Raw genomic sequence first — 15,778 nt, forward strand, 5'->3', positions numbered from 1 at the left:
CTGTGGGGATGAGGAAGATGAGACCTTGCTTTGCTGCTATTGAAGGTCTTTGACTCGCTGCCAATGTCCAGGATGAGCTGTAAGAATCCTTGAGCATGTAGAACATTAAATGAATAGAGAAATTATGTAACACAGGTACACTTGTATAGGAATGGGTAAATAAGATGTAAATGAATGTCATGATATGTGCAGGCCCGACAACAACAGTATTGGTAAATGCATTGTGAATGTATGTCATAGCCTGTGCCCACATAACAGGATGAATGCCCATCTCATGCAATATCAATGTATACATTAAATTATGCCCGCACTGTAGTGCCAACATTAGCAAATAATGATACCAATGTATGTCATAATCCACGCTCGTATAATGATATTATTGTTGCCAATTAGAACAATGTCAATGTTCGTTCAGATCAAACCAAACATGTCTTTGACAGTACCAGTATGAACAACGTCAATGTACTAGAGGAAAACTGTGTGCATTATGTTGATTATGTCGATATAAATGATACCAGTGGCTGCCATAATATTCTGATGAGTTCCAATGAACTTAGATCATTGCTGTCTGGTTCAGCCAAAGTGACCTACCCATCAAACCTGAGTCAGGGATACATGGTCAGGCAAATCCTGCAACCCGCATCCACGCCTATTAAGTAACAGGTCACAGGTGGGGTCCCTCATAAACTAAAGGCAAACACACACCCAGGGAAAATCTGATTGATTTCACAAATAGATAGAAGTCTGAAGTAATTGGCCCCAATAAAGAATGTTTGGCCAAAGGCTCGCATTCCCCAGAAATGCCACTAAGCTAGATACCACATGTAGATAGGTACACTCACCCAATCAGGACCTGACATGCACACCACATTTAGTTATAACTCGATCCTCATCACAGACATCAGAACACATACACATTGGCCCACTCTAGCTCTTTCGGAGGTCGAGAGCCATTTGTGTCCTTATCAGATGCACACTTTCGATACCTTTCTGACTACGATGCTCTTTAGGAATGTAGAGATCATTTTTTTTGTACCTCATGAACTGTATAGATTGCCATCCAAAATTCTGTACATTGGGAGATTTTAAGCAGATGCACTCTGTTCAGGCTCTTGCGGCTTCAGCCATTAATTAAACCAACTTGTTCCTGTTTTGCCATATGCCGCTTGTTATTTTTATTTATTTAAGGTAAATTCAGATCTGAGATACAGTGGTACACCCACATTTTAAACATCTTAACCGAAAAGGTACCAGTTTATGTTTTCAGGTTTGAACTGGAGTATGCCCTTAGGTGTCTGTCGGTTAAAGAGATTTTGCACTCAGGACGGAATCTCACTACTCGAGGTGGAATCTCCTTTGATCGCTGCCCTGACTGCAAAGATTCTTCCTTGAGTGCAGAAACTCCCTTGAGTGCAGAAACTCCACCTCAAGTGCAGAGCTCTGCACTTTTACACATACTACATGTGGTACATAGACAAATATCGAGTCTGGAACATAGAAGTGCCAGAATATCGATTTGGAAATATCGAAGTGGCAGAATATCGACTTCAAGAAAATCGGTGGCCAGAATATCGACTTGAAGGTAAGAAATATCGTTTTCTGTAATATCGAAGTCAGTAATATTGTTTGTCAAAATATCATTATTAATAATATCAATATTTATGTTAGTGTTCTGTATTTTAGTATGCATGTTAAAAGTATGTGATCTAATGTTTTCTGTATAAGGATAGCTGTTTTTTAATGTATGTGACATATTTAGAAGTGATTAATTTTATGTCAATTCAATTTTGCATATTTTAGTTCTGTAGCGGGTTGTGGGTTTAGAGGGAAATAGGGTGGGAAGTAATTTAATTATAATAAAGTAATTAATCATTTTTATATGGTAGTATTTATACTAAAGAAAATACTAATTAGTTATTAATTGGTGATTATTTTTTATTAATTAGTTAATTGAAAATTATGTAAATTGTGTTATTTTTTTAGGAGCGGGTTGTGGATTCATAGGGGAATAGGGTGGGAAATTATGTAATTATAATAAAGTAATTAATATCTTTTAATTATCAGTATTTATAATAACATTTTTATTAGTTAAATATTAATTGGATATTACATGTTATTAATTAATTATGAAAATTGAGTTTTTAGGAGTGAGTTGTGGATGTATAGGGAAATAAGGTGGGAAGTAAATTATTTTGAATAAAGTAATTAATAATAATTATTTATATTTATTTTATATTTTGATTTTTTAGTGTTGTTTGTGGTAATGTATTTATTAATAATTAATTTTTAATTGCTTGTAAATTATAAATAAATAATTGTTAAATATGTTAATTGTATCAATTATGTAGGAGTCTTCTATGAATTTATAGGGGACTATGGTTTGAAGTATTTTTTTAATCATGAATAATTATTATTTTGATTATAATTAATTTATACTACTAATTAATTATTATTAGTTATTTGTTTGCAACATGTTTTTTAAACTTCTATAAATTAAGATTTGTAGTTAATTTTTAGTATGTTTTAACATTAAAATATTTGTATATGTTTTGAATTTTTGTGTTATTAACAAGTTTTGTATTGTAATTGGTATTTTGTTTCTTTTTTCTTTTTCTTTTAATTTTTGGGAAATATTAATTTTAATCCTCTGCAATCCAACACGTTCCCTACTGTTGCACTCTCTAGAGTGGGAATAGTGATTTTTACCCATCTGATATGCAACACTTTCTCTACTGTTGCACTGCCTGGAGTGTGAATAGTAAATTGTACCCTTTGCTATGCAACACTTTCCCTACTGTTGCACTCTCTGGAGTGGGAATAGAACATTTTACACCTACGCTATACAACACTTTCTCCACTGTTGCACTCTCTGGAGTGGGAATAATAATTGTTTCCCCTCCGCTATCCAACACTTTCCCTACTGTTGCACTCAGTGGAGTGGGAATAGTAATTTTTTCCCCTTCGCTATCCAACACTTTCCCTAGTGTGGCACTCACTGGAGAGGGAATAGTATTTTTTACCCCTAAGCTATCCAACTCTTTCCCTACTGTTGCACTCACAGGAGTGGGTAGTGGAGGCTCCCTGAGGGAGTGCTGCGGGGCGGTAGGGTGGGGCGGGGGAGGGACAGGGTGGGGGGTAGTAAACTCAAGAATACAACCAAATGTAAATGAGTAAATATAAATAAAGAAAACAAATTACATTGCGCGCTGCATCGTCGATTTGGCGTTGCAGCGCACACAATGTAATTTGTTTTATTTATTTATTTACTCAACTCTGTTCGGCTGTATTCTGAAGTTTACTACCCTACACTCTGCCCCTTCCCCGCCCACCATCCCACAACACTCTCTCTAGGAGCCACCACTGGAAGTGGGAATAGTAATTTTTACCCCTATGCTATCCAACACTTTCCCTATTGTTGCAGTAATTGCAGTGGGAATAGGACATTTTAACCCCACGCTATTCAACAATTTTCCTACGGTTGCACTCAATGGAGTGCAAAATGTAAGTTTAAAAATGTATAAATATTTTAGTATTTTCTTTTATAATGTTTTTATTATTATATTTTATGTTATAGATGTATGCAAATATATATTTTATAGTTAATTTTTAAATATTTATATTTTAAAATTAATTAGTTATTAGTTTATTAATTTATTTAAGTAAATATACATTTAGATATTTATTTTTATATATCTATGTTTACATTTTGTTAAAATAAATTGGTTTATTATGTTTTAATGTTTATTTTATCTAAGTAATTATTTTTTACTTAGCTTTATAATATAAGTGTTTTACTTTTAACATTATTTTGTTTATATATGAAAAAGCGATATTTTGGACTTCTATATTTCTTACATCTATATTTGTTTTCGATTTTTTTGTCATTTACAATTTAAATATAGGATGTTGATATTTTGACTTTCAATATTTTTAAATCGATATTTTTGACATCAATATTATGTCAGTGATTCACTACATGTAACTTATGTATGTCAATACCAAAAAGTAGTGAAGTCAGATGTTTGGTCTAAATTTAGACCAACAGTCTAACTTTATCTGTGAGAATCAGGCCTTACACATGAATGTAGAAATATTTGACCCACAGCTCTCAGACAACGCTGCTCCCTCCCCAGACACCTCTTGCCCGACACCACTTTTTTTATAAAAACCCATTCTGGTCAAAATCCTCATCAGTGTGCTAGCCACTACAAGTGCAATGATGGTCCTCAGAGGGATGGCCTCTGGGCAACTCGTGGCATGCTCCAGTTTGGGGAGCCTTACGTTTTTTCTCAGTTTTCCCACTAGCCTGGCAGGTGAAACAGGTCCCAGGTCCCAAAGAATGCATCAGAGGCGGTCTTCATCAGGGCCAATAGAAGTGGGTGGTAAGTCTGCAGAATGTCTTGTCCTGCCCCAGATGTTCTGCTAGGGGCATCTGATGAGCCAACCACAGTAGGAAGGCCCTGTAGTATTGGGGAACTACCAACATACAAGTTGCCCCATCCATAGGAGCCTCAGGCTCACTATACAGGAGGCCATTCCTCCAATATATGAGGTGATCTCCAGAGGTGTCACCAGCTGCCTGGGCTTCAACTTGCCTTCTCATTCTTTCAAGGGCTGGGCACTCCTTCTGTGCCTTGCACAACTCTTCCCTGGTGGGTCCACCTTCAGCTTGCCATCTATCAAGCTCAGGCAGGTCACCAAGGGAGGAAATATCCTCCCCAGGAGGCTCCGTGTAGCCTCCTCCTGTGCCCCTTCCACCTATAGCCTGGGACATTCAGGGGCTAGTTTCCCATTACCCTTGCCTTTCCCTTTCATGGCAGCTGACTGAGCCATTATTCCAGGCTCCAGACATTCTTGACTAATCTCCTGGTCAGCCATAGACGTGGTTGTCACACAGGCCCACTCAGGCAACCTTAACATGTCAAGGTGTGATCTGAGATCCACATTCTTCCAGGTAGTGTGCTCCAGATCATCTCACAACAAACATTCCATGGGTACAGCAGGACTCACAGCTACTTTCAGAAGCCCTGAGACCCCCACTCACTCAAATTAATCAGAGATACAGGTTAATGGCTCTTTTGGCTGTCTGCCACTACAACCTGGTGGAATGTATTGAGACTGACTTTCTCTGAGGACACCAGATGACACCTTTCAGTACTCATACTGGTTCCTGTGTACCTCAGAGCCTCCACCCTCTACCCATTGATGGTAACCCACTGCATATACCTAGACATGTTAGAAGGCATGTGGGCTTTGAACACCGTCTCCTTGTCCCCCAGGGACACAAGGGTAGCCTCACTGATACCCCCAACTACCTAGGGCATCTGCACCTCAAGTACTATGCTAGCCAACCTGGGGGGCTTTGACCATTTAGGACACTTTGGATCAACTTTGAAGAGACCATACTCATAACACTTATATCATCTGGGACAGACTTATCATTCTTATCAGAAAAGACTTTTTCTGGTGGCCAAATTAAGGGGGTGATTATGATGTCCGCCCCTCATCGTAGCGGTTTAGGACCGCCTGCCAGACATGCTGCGGTCCCACCACTGTGATTAGGATGCGCCCGCCATACTGGCAGGCGCATCCTGGGTTTTTAACATTGCTGGCGGTGCTGCTGGCTACACCACCGCATGCATTGTTTAAAGCGTGTGCACAGCATGTGCCTGCACTACGTGGCAGGCACCACGCAGTGCCTGCCACTTGGTGCCTGGAAATGAAGGGGGTACCATGGGTACCCCCCAGTGCAGCAACACCCCTCCCTCCAAGGGGGGCCTGCAACAGGCCCCTAAACCTAATCCCTGCCTGTAATTTTGCTGTGGGATGATCGCCGCAAAAAGACAGGTGGAACGGGATTCTGTAATCCCTTCGGCGGCAATGCCGCAATGCTGCCCTGTGTCCTGGTCCTGCAAGGCCGGTGTATAAGGGCCGCCTTGCCGAACCGTGGCGGATTGACAATCTGTCCGCCGCTGACACATTGGGATTCCCACCGCCATCCTAATTTGGTGGTGGGAATTTCCGGTGTGATGGCGGAAGGCCTGGCAGTGGCGGTCCTTCCGCTATCATAATGAGCCTGAAAGACCCTTTTTTCTTGAGAACTCTTTGGGGGCCTTTCAAGAAGTCCTACTTTTTATCTCCCCTATTTATTCTAGGGTAATCCTGACCATTCTTTCGGGTGTCTGTAGATACCTACTTGGACACCCTGCTGCCGACCCAGATGCCCACCTCCTCAGCAGGCCTCCTTTGATCAGTCAGCTTGCTGTCTGCCAAGTGTTGGTGCAGTTCTGGTAAACATGTATTGAACATATGCTCGCTCAAAATCAGGTTATACAGCTCAGTAAAATCATCTAATTTGCAGCCCCTCACCCATCCCTTCGGTGCCTAGCAGGATTAATCTATGAAATCCACCCAGGACTGGTTTAGGAGTCTCTGGCTGTCCCTGAACCTCTGGCTGTATTCCTCAGGGGTCAGCCCAAATTTTGAAAAAAAAGAATGAGAACAGTAGGCATGTCCCTCCACAAGCTACCCTACCAGCACTCCTCCGGGACATTGTGCACCCTCAGAGCTACCTCATTTGTTAAAAACCATTTACCTCTATCTTCTTCCACCATATCACTAGACACCATGACTTTGGATATGAGGACCCTCAACTCTCCAGTGGACACTTCTGGTATGCTGCCACCAATATTGCTGGACTCCATCTGCTTTGCTCTTAAGTCCATCTTCCGTGAGACTCAGCTCATTGGTCATCTTCTTCTCCTCTATCCTTAGCTTGGCCAGCTCCAGCTCTAGCTCCAGTTTGGGATTCCTTTCCTCTCTCCTTTCCTCCAGCTCCTCTGGGTTCAGGTTCCTAGCAGACACACTTTTCCCTGTCCCCCCCCCGGGAATCCTGGTTATCTGCTGGAATTGAGTTAGGCACTTCTGGCAGCTCAATACCCTAGACTGTGTCCTCACCTTCCTTAGCCTTTGTTTGTGAGTCGTCCGCCCAATTACAATCATTTTCATCGTCATCCTCTCCTGAGGTAGCCTGCCACCTCTGCACCTCCTCAAAAGCCCTTAGAGCTGCCTGGAGATCCAATTTGGTAGCCCTCTTGCCTGCTTTCAGAGTTTCAGCAGCTCAGCCCTGCTGAGAGTATCAAAGCTGCACAGGTTCAACTTTATGGTGCAAAAAAAGAAGTTAGGGTAATTGAATTTAAAAAAGCAGAAAATAGCCACTGGAAAATTATGAAAGAATTTAAAAAATGCATCACTCTATTTATCTGGGATTTTTGTGTAAAACAATCAAATATGATGTTACTGCGCAGACACAAGTCCTGATCCACACCTCTAACTTCCAATGTGAGAAATTTCAAATTGGGTTGTTCGTTGGGTCCATTTGCTGATTCAAGATGGTAGGATTATTTTATCACTCTGTAGCTCTGAACAGGAGGCCAGGAAACTAGCCCTTGGAGTGATTTCTGGTTGTCCTGGGTGCAGATGAAGATTCAGTGCTCAACATCCAGTCTAGCCACTGAGGGTTTAAGGAAGACTACATGCAGCAAAACAGTCCTTACTACTTTCAGTAAACAGCAGCAGTGTGGCAGAGTGCACATCATTTCATCGCAGCAAGCAGTCCTCTTAAAGTTCTTTGGCAGGTGAAGTAGTGAACTGGTGGTCCCATCTTGAGCTCAGGTACTACCAACAAATGTGAAGTGACTGTCATCAAATTTGCAGTTTCTTTCTACACACTGGTAAGTACTTGAATCACATGTACAAATAAAGCATTATATGCTCCGGTGCAAACGCAATAGGCCCAAATGTGGCCATCATTTACAAAAGCAGCCATGATATACATAAAGACTAGCCTCACATGCCTAGACAAGGGTGCCACATACACAAGAATCACCAATAAGGTATGTGGACCAGATAGTTCACAGTCACCAGAACCTCAGATTTCCACGTTGGAGCTTTCAGCTAAGAAGTCCATTCATTCTGGTTTTCTTTTACCACTGTTGAAGCATAGAAATAAAACTTCAAACAATGATTTATAAATGGAAATGATTGAACTGAAAAAATAGTGCTCTAGTGACATCGCCTTAGGTAGTTACTCTAATCATGTTGAAGTTTTAGCACAACCACCTTATGGACGTGAAGGGCAATCATGTTGCCATGATTGCCCATAACCTTCCCCAAATATTCACCATTTGTCCAACTCCCCTTGTAATAAGTCACATTTTGCTAACATATGCTCTTCTTTTTTCTGGACCTCTAACCTCACTCCCATTTGGTGCACCTGGCGCAGCACTGTGGCTAGTGAACTGTAGAATAATTCTCACCTATTGTACTCCTCTTCTTGTCACACAAGAACACCAAGCCTCACCGATTCTGCTTCAAGTGTTCTTTTCCCATCACTGCTGCATGTTGCAAAACGTATTGCCCAGCTTACAAAGAACTCCTGCATCACTGCATATATCATGCAAGCACACCACTATTGAGGCTATGAAAATTAGATACAGCATTGTATGTTGAGGTCATTTTTTTTTAATCAGAGAAATGTTACCTTTTGGGTGTTAAAATGTTTTCATTATTTTTTAATTGAAACAAAAGTTCATATTGATGCTTTAAAGATAGGCCAATGAAATGATTGAAGCTCTTTATTTTTAGTAATATTGTTGTGTTAAGGAAGTGACAGGTGTGATCAATTTCATAGTTCCCATGAACACAGTTACGGGGTATTTCTGAGAATCCTATATAGTACACAGAGGTGCCGATTCCGATCCTGGAAAACCCGGGTACGAATGGTCGTACGGAGCGTATTCCCCGTACGACTCGTACCCGGGAAATCCACCTTACAAAGCCGCAAGTACGAATCGTACGGAAATACCATTTCCGTACGATTCATACAAAGGAACGTGCGGCGTAAAAATACCCACGATTCCGATCCGGGACATCGCGTACGTGACGTCCGGACGGAGTCAGGCAGCGTTTTATGGACCAGCAAGTACGATTCGTGCCTACGTCACTCCGCACGGACCATTTTTTATGGCAGCCAAAAACTGCTGGGAAATTGAGGACGAAGCGAACAAGGAGCACCGGCACGCGACGGATAGCCATGGACCCCATCCTAGGTGTCATCACGGCCCTCCTAGCCTACGACCTGGTGCACAGAAACCGCCGCAGATGCCGCAGAAGGTCAGAACAACACTCAGGGGCAAAGGGGGAGGGCGCGAGGGGCAGGGAACCTAACACCCACCCAAGTTAAATTGTAAATATGTCCTGTACATACATGACCTCCTGGCTCTAGTCCCTTCAGGGGGCGTGTCCACCACGACCTACGTACCGTCACAACGGAAGTGGACGTGGACGCGTACCCGTCACCACGACAATGGTGGTACAGACCGTACCCATGCTGTGGGGGCGTGGGTACGGCCCGTACCACCATTGGAGTGGTGATGGAGGGGTACGCACCATACCCACGCCCTCAGAGCGTGGGTACGGTGCGTACCTCTCCATCACCACTCCAATGGTGGTACGGGCCATACCATGCTGTGGGGGCGTGGGTACGGCCCGTACCACCACAGCGTGGGTACGGTCCATACCACCATTGTTGTGGTGATGGAGGTGTACGCGCCGTACCCACACTGTGGGGGCGTGGGTACGGCCCGTACCACCATTGTTGTGGTGATGGAGGGGTACGCGCCGTACCCACGCCCTCAGAGCGTGGGTACGGCCCGTACCACCATTGTGGTGGTGATGGAGGGGTGCATGCCGTACCCACGCCCTCAGATCGTGGGTACGGCCCGTATACCCCATGAATGTGGGGTTAGGGTCCGTACCCCTATGGCACCAGTACAGAATGGACACAAGGCGTACACACACCACGAATGTTGGCATAGGGCCTGGTGCAGCATATAAGCAGTATAATGGTGTGTGTGTATGCACAGGACAGCAGTGTACTGCACCAAGGGGGCGGGTGGGTGGGTGGCTGCAGAGGACTCCCAGCAGTGAACAGAGACATGGGGGGGGGTGCCCAGGACTCCCAGCAGTGGACAGAGACATGGGGGAGGGTGCAGAGGCCTCCCAGCAGTGCCCAGACATAAGAGGGGTGGGTGCATATCACTCCCAGCAGTGCCCAGACATATGAGGGGTGGGTGCATATCACTCCCAGCAGTGCCCAGACATATGAGGGGTGGGTGCAGTGGCCTGCCAGCAGTGCCCAGACATATGAGGGGTGGGTGTATATCACTACCAGCAGTGCCCAGACATATGAGGGGTGGGTGCATATCACTCCCAGCAGTGCCCAGACATATGAGGGGTGGGTGCATATCACTACCAGCAGTGCCCAGACATATGAGGGGTGGGTGCAGAGGACTATCAGCAGTGTAAAAAACATATGAGGGGTGGGTGCAGAGGACTCCCAGCAGTGCCCAGACATATGAGGGGTGGGTGCATATCACCCCCTGCAGTGCCCAGACATATGAGGGTTGGGTGCATATCACCCCAAGCAGTGCCCAGACATATGAGGGGTGGGTGAATATCACTCCCAGCAGTGCCCAGACATATGAGGGGTGGGTGCATATCACTCCCAGCAGTGCCCAGACATATGAGGAGTGGGTGCATATCACTCCCAGCAGTGCCCAGACATATGAGGGGTGGGTGCAGAGGCCTCCCAGCAGTGCCCAGACATATGAGGGGTGGGTGCATATCACTCCCAGCAGTGCCCAGACATATGAGGGCTGGGTGCATATCACTCCCAGCACTGGACAGACATATGAGGGGTGGGTGCATATCACTCCCAGCAGTGCCCAGACATATGAGGTGTGGGTGCAGAGGCCTCCCAGCAGTGCCCAGACATATGAGGGGTGGGTGCATATCACTCCCAGCAGTGCCCAGACATATGAGGGGTGGGTTCATATCACTCCCAGCAGTGCCCAGACATATGAGGGGTGGGTGCATATCACTCCCAGCACTGGACAGACATATGAGGGGTGGGTGCATATCACTCCCAGCAGTGCCCAGCCATATGAGGGGTGAGTGCAGAGTCCTCCCAGCAGTGCCCAGACATATGAGGGGTGGGTGCATATCACTCCCAGCAGTGCCCAGACATATGAGGGGTGGGTGCATATCACTCCCAGCAGTGCCCAGACATATGAGGGGTGGGTGCATATCACTCCCAGCACTGGACAGACATATGAGGGGTGGGTGCATATCACTCCCAGCAGTGCCCAGACATATGAGGGGTGGGTGCAGAGGCCTCTCAGCAGTGCCCAGACATATGAGGGGTGGGTGCATATCACTCCCAGCAGTGTCCAGACATATGAGGGGTGGGTGCAGAGGCCTCCCAGCAGTGCCCAGACATATGAGGGGTGGGTGCATATCACTCCCAGCAGTGCCCAGACCTATGAGGGGTGGGTGCATATCACTCCCAGCAGTGCCCAGACATATGAGGGATGGGTGCATATCACTCCCAGCAGTGCCCAGACATATGAGGGGTGGGTGCAGAGGCCTCCCAGCAGTGGCCTGACATATGAGGGGTGGGTGCATTATCCTCAGATGACCACAACTCCATGGGTCCATGAACGCATCCCCAATGTGCAACTATGTTGAGAGTGCCATATCAACACATCACTTACAGCAGTGTCCCACTCCCATGAGGATGGATGTCATTCCCCCACTGCATGACACACCACATGTGGGTGCGATGACAAAGGACTCATGCATACCCACCCCTGGTGGATGCAGCACAATACACACACTGAGATCATGTCACAAGACTGTATAGTTATGTGAAAGCCTACTAAACTAAGAGAGCCAAAGGGAACACACACTGTCACGCACATTCCAGGACTGATAGGAATGTACATGTGCTGGCACAGCCATCAAGTTGTTGTCTCCCATGGAAGGAATAGGGTGGACTTCCCACAGATACAATGCCCACAATTGTCAGTCAGGTGACCAAATACCCTGCAGAACAAGTACCATATGTGTGCTAGGCTGGGAGCACACACATACATAGTGCGGAAAAGGGACCATTTCCCCATGGAGGCATGGCAACATACTCTATACACAAGTACAGTGACTACCAAGGATGGCACAGACGATGCAGCCGGACACATTGCTGAGCAGGCATGGACATAGTTGAAGGGATCCATCAGCCACCAAGGGAATGTAGACACAGGTCAGCACAACAATGGTGCAACTCCCTGCAGGGAAGACGTCAGGTGCCACAGAGAAAAGAACACTCCTTGGGACAATGTCTCCAAACACAAAGAGCATACACGACCAAAGAATCATTGCTAAGACCTTGTGATGCCACGCAGATATCAGGGTCCACCCCATGAGCAGCAGACTACTACATTTCCCAGATACCCAACACATGATCACCACCCCAACCCATGGAGCATCAGCACCAACATCAATACCTGAAAAGCAATTGTGTGCAAAGGAAAAACAAAATGCCTTATTCAGCATGAAAACAAAAAGTAGAAAAAGACACCATTTACAAAGCCCATAGGCCAGTCCAGATACGAAGTCCTGGGGGGGGGGGACACATGGCCACGCGTCTCCCCTAGCTTGCCTGCACATTTGATACATCTGGTTGATCGACTGGGGTGGGGGCATCATGTGGGGAAGGACCAGGCACCGCAGGGACAGGAGGGGGTAGGGCAGGTGTTGGGGGTGCAGGGACGGACGACTCCACCACAGGGGGTGGGGCAGCGCCAAAGGTGGAGGTCAGTTTTGCGCTGCACACGTCCGCAAGGTCTTCCAGCGTGTCCCCTGAACCCGAAGGAAGCACATGCCCCAAGGAGGAGGGGTTCGGAGGGATGGTTTGCAGCGCTACTGGGGGAGGTGGTGGACAGGGGGGGGACTCAACTCCCCTACCCGTGGAGTGCCTTGCCCATTTACACACAGGTGAAACAGTGGGGCTGAGGCCCAGCACAGCCAAGTAGGTCTCCTTCTCAGACTGTGGGGCAGGGGAGCCGAGAGGAGTGACATTGGAGGGACTGGGGAGTGAGGCATGCGGACTCCGACTGTGGCTGCGTATCTGCCTGTGTGCCCTAGACCCAGTGGGTGTGCCTTCTTCCCCCTGAGTGTGCGTGACAGGAGGTGTGCGCTTGCCCTTCCCTGTTGGTGTGCTGCCTGTGTCTGGTGTGGTGCCTGCCTGGGAAGGTGTGTGTGGCTTGGAACAGGAATGGGAGTGGAAAGTGTGGATGGCGCAGGGGTAGATGGGGGGACCAAGCGCTGCAGGAAACTCACTGCTGCCGTCAGTGACGAGTCCATGGACCTCAGCAACATCCGTTGGTCAGACATCGCTGATGACATGCCCTCCGTGTACGACACCATCTGTGTCAGCAGTCTGGTGTGGCCATGGAGGACAGTCAGGATCGATGTCTGCCCAACCTGCAACTGCCGCTGAATGTCCAGAGACTCGGCAGTGAGGGCAGCAGGAAAGACAGGGGCAGGGGGTGAGGTGCCTGGCACGAAGGAGACACGTTGTTGCCCCACACGGACAGAAGGGACCGGAGCAACTGGGAGGGAGGTGATGGGAATGGAGGGGCGGTGACAGTTGTAGTGCTGCTGCCAGCTGTTGGAGCAGCCTCCGCCCCCTCAGGGAGTTCAGCCTCGGACCCGTCTGCATCGTAGTCGGTGGTGGTACTACCCAGGTCCTCCGCCGCACTCCCCTCGCCCTCCGTGCCACTTGATGCTGTCGACTCACCAGGAGTGGTGGCACTGGTGCTGGATCCCTCCTCCAGGTCCGTGCAGGTTTCTCCCTCGGTGTCCCCCGATGATGCTGTGGGCAAGGTGAAGAGACAGGAAATAATCAGTCACCTGTGTACATCTGACACATGAGTCCAAACTAAATAGGTCACAGTGCATATCATGAAAAGCATCATGAGCAACAACTAGAATACCCAGCACATATGTAAGCCCTGCACTCCCCAGTTGGTTCACCCAACATGCCCCCTGAAATAATGAAAATCAGGACACCACAGCAAATAACTGGAGATCCAATTATACTGAGAAGCTAGTGTCTGTGAACAGTGGAGCACAGGCAGACCATGACGGCATGCCACCTCCTGGTCACTGTGAACTAAATAGTATTGGTGCACCCAATGCCAAATAACAGACGCCAATGCTGAAGGGGTCCCCGCACTCATAGACCTGTGAGTACTGTAGAAAAGCAAAAGTAATACTATCTGATCCATTGGGAAGCACAAAACTTTACACAATTGACATATTTGGAATGTGTGAATGTCCCACTTGTGGAACAGAACACACACGTGCATGAATATCAGAAGTCACACAAGGAGGTGCACACAAAACTACATTTACACAGTCATTGTATGAGCTGCCCGCCTAATGCCAAGAAGCCAATGTTAAGAAGAAATGTGGTATCAGGAAGTACATATACATGGCACCACGGTGGTCGGGATGACTCGACACCGGTAAGTTGGCATCAGCAACAACCAAGGACTAACCCAAATGCTAACACACTGTGGGAACATGGATATGTATAATTCCTAAACAAAATTTGGACAGAAATGTTCCCATGTTCTAATTGTGCCAGCGTGTTCCACAAAAGTGTAAAAGTGGTACTTGTGCACTCCCTTGGGAGACATCTGTCATGCAGGCACATCATTGTCCTTCACAAAAATCTAAGTGAAGCATATAAACAATTGGGACATGTTGACAAGTGTAGTGAGTGAGTGCCAGGGCACATGACTTCTTGAATAACAACTTAAAACATGCCACCTGTCACATGGCCATCCGTACCATGATGACACAGTTGGCAACACATCTGACACACTACCTGTCATGTGGATTGGCACACATGTCCAGACACAGGACAATGCATTAGCAAATGGCCCTGAAATTGTGTTGGAATAAGGAGCACCTGCACTGAGGAGACACCCTGATGTGAACGAAGAATGTCCACACAGATGTCAGCACACACAGACCAAACCACATAGCAACTGGAGCACACACCGCACCTTGTTTCTTGACCATAGCAAAAAGCGAAAACCAAGTGCTAAGTCAGAACACAAGTGGTTGAACAAGAGTTGCAGATTGAAAAAAGACAGCTTGGTCCTTGCTATCAAATCCAACAACCCGGGTGAGGTCCGGCAAGCAAGATTGCAATACAGGCAGGCCCTTGCAGAAGCCAAGAAGGAATGGGAAGAGCTGCGCTGGGACAGCTTAAAAACTGCGAGCCACTCAAAGAATGGCGAGCTCTTCTGGTCTATAGTGAGAAGATCCAATGGCCACGAACTGGACCAAATTCCCAATCACATAACGGATAGGGAATGGTTTGACCATTTCAGGAAACTAAATGTGGGGGAGGAGCAAATGGGGGACCCTTGCATTCGTGCGGGGACCACACCCACTCATCCTGATCAGTTTTTATTTACCAGGATAGAGAAGAGAGAGGTCGAGATAGCTATTAATAAGATTGTATCCACTAAGGCCCCGGGACCAGATGGTATCCCGGGTGACTTATTCAAAGCTAACATTGATGGATGGGCCACGTATTTCGAGATTTTCATCAATGCCTTGGTGGAAGGCTCACCCGTACCGAAGTCCTGGAAGGGAGCTGAAGTAATCCCCATTTACAAGAGGGGCCCAAGGGGAGACCCAGCCAACTACCGCCCAATTAGTCTTATAGATACTGGACAGAAGTTGGTTGGTAGGGTCCTCCTGGAGAGGATCCACTCTTGGGTGGATGACAACGATATTATTACACAGTTCCAGGCAGGCTTTAGAACCTGCACAAGCACGATCGACCAGGCATTTAGGC

Source organism: Triturus cristatus, chromosome 8, assembly GCF_964204655.1.
Source record: "Triturus cristatus chromosome 8, aTriCri1.1, whole genome shotgun sequence".
Taxonomy (NCBI): domain Eukaryota; kingdom Metazoa; phylum Chordata; class Amphibia; order Caudata; family Salamandridae; genus Triturus; species Triturus cristatus.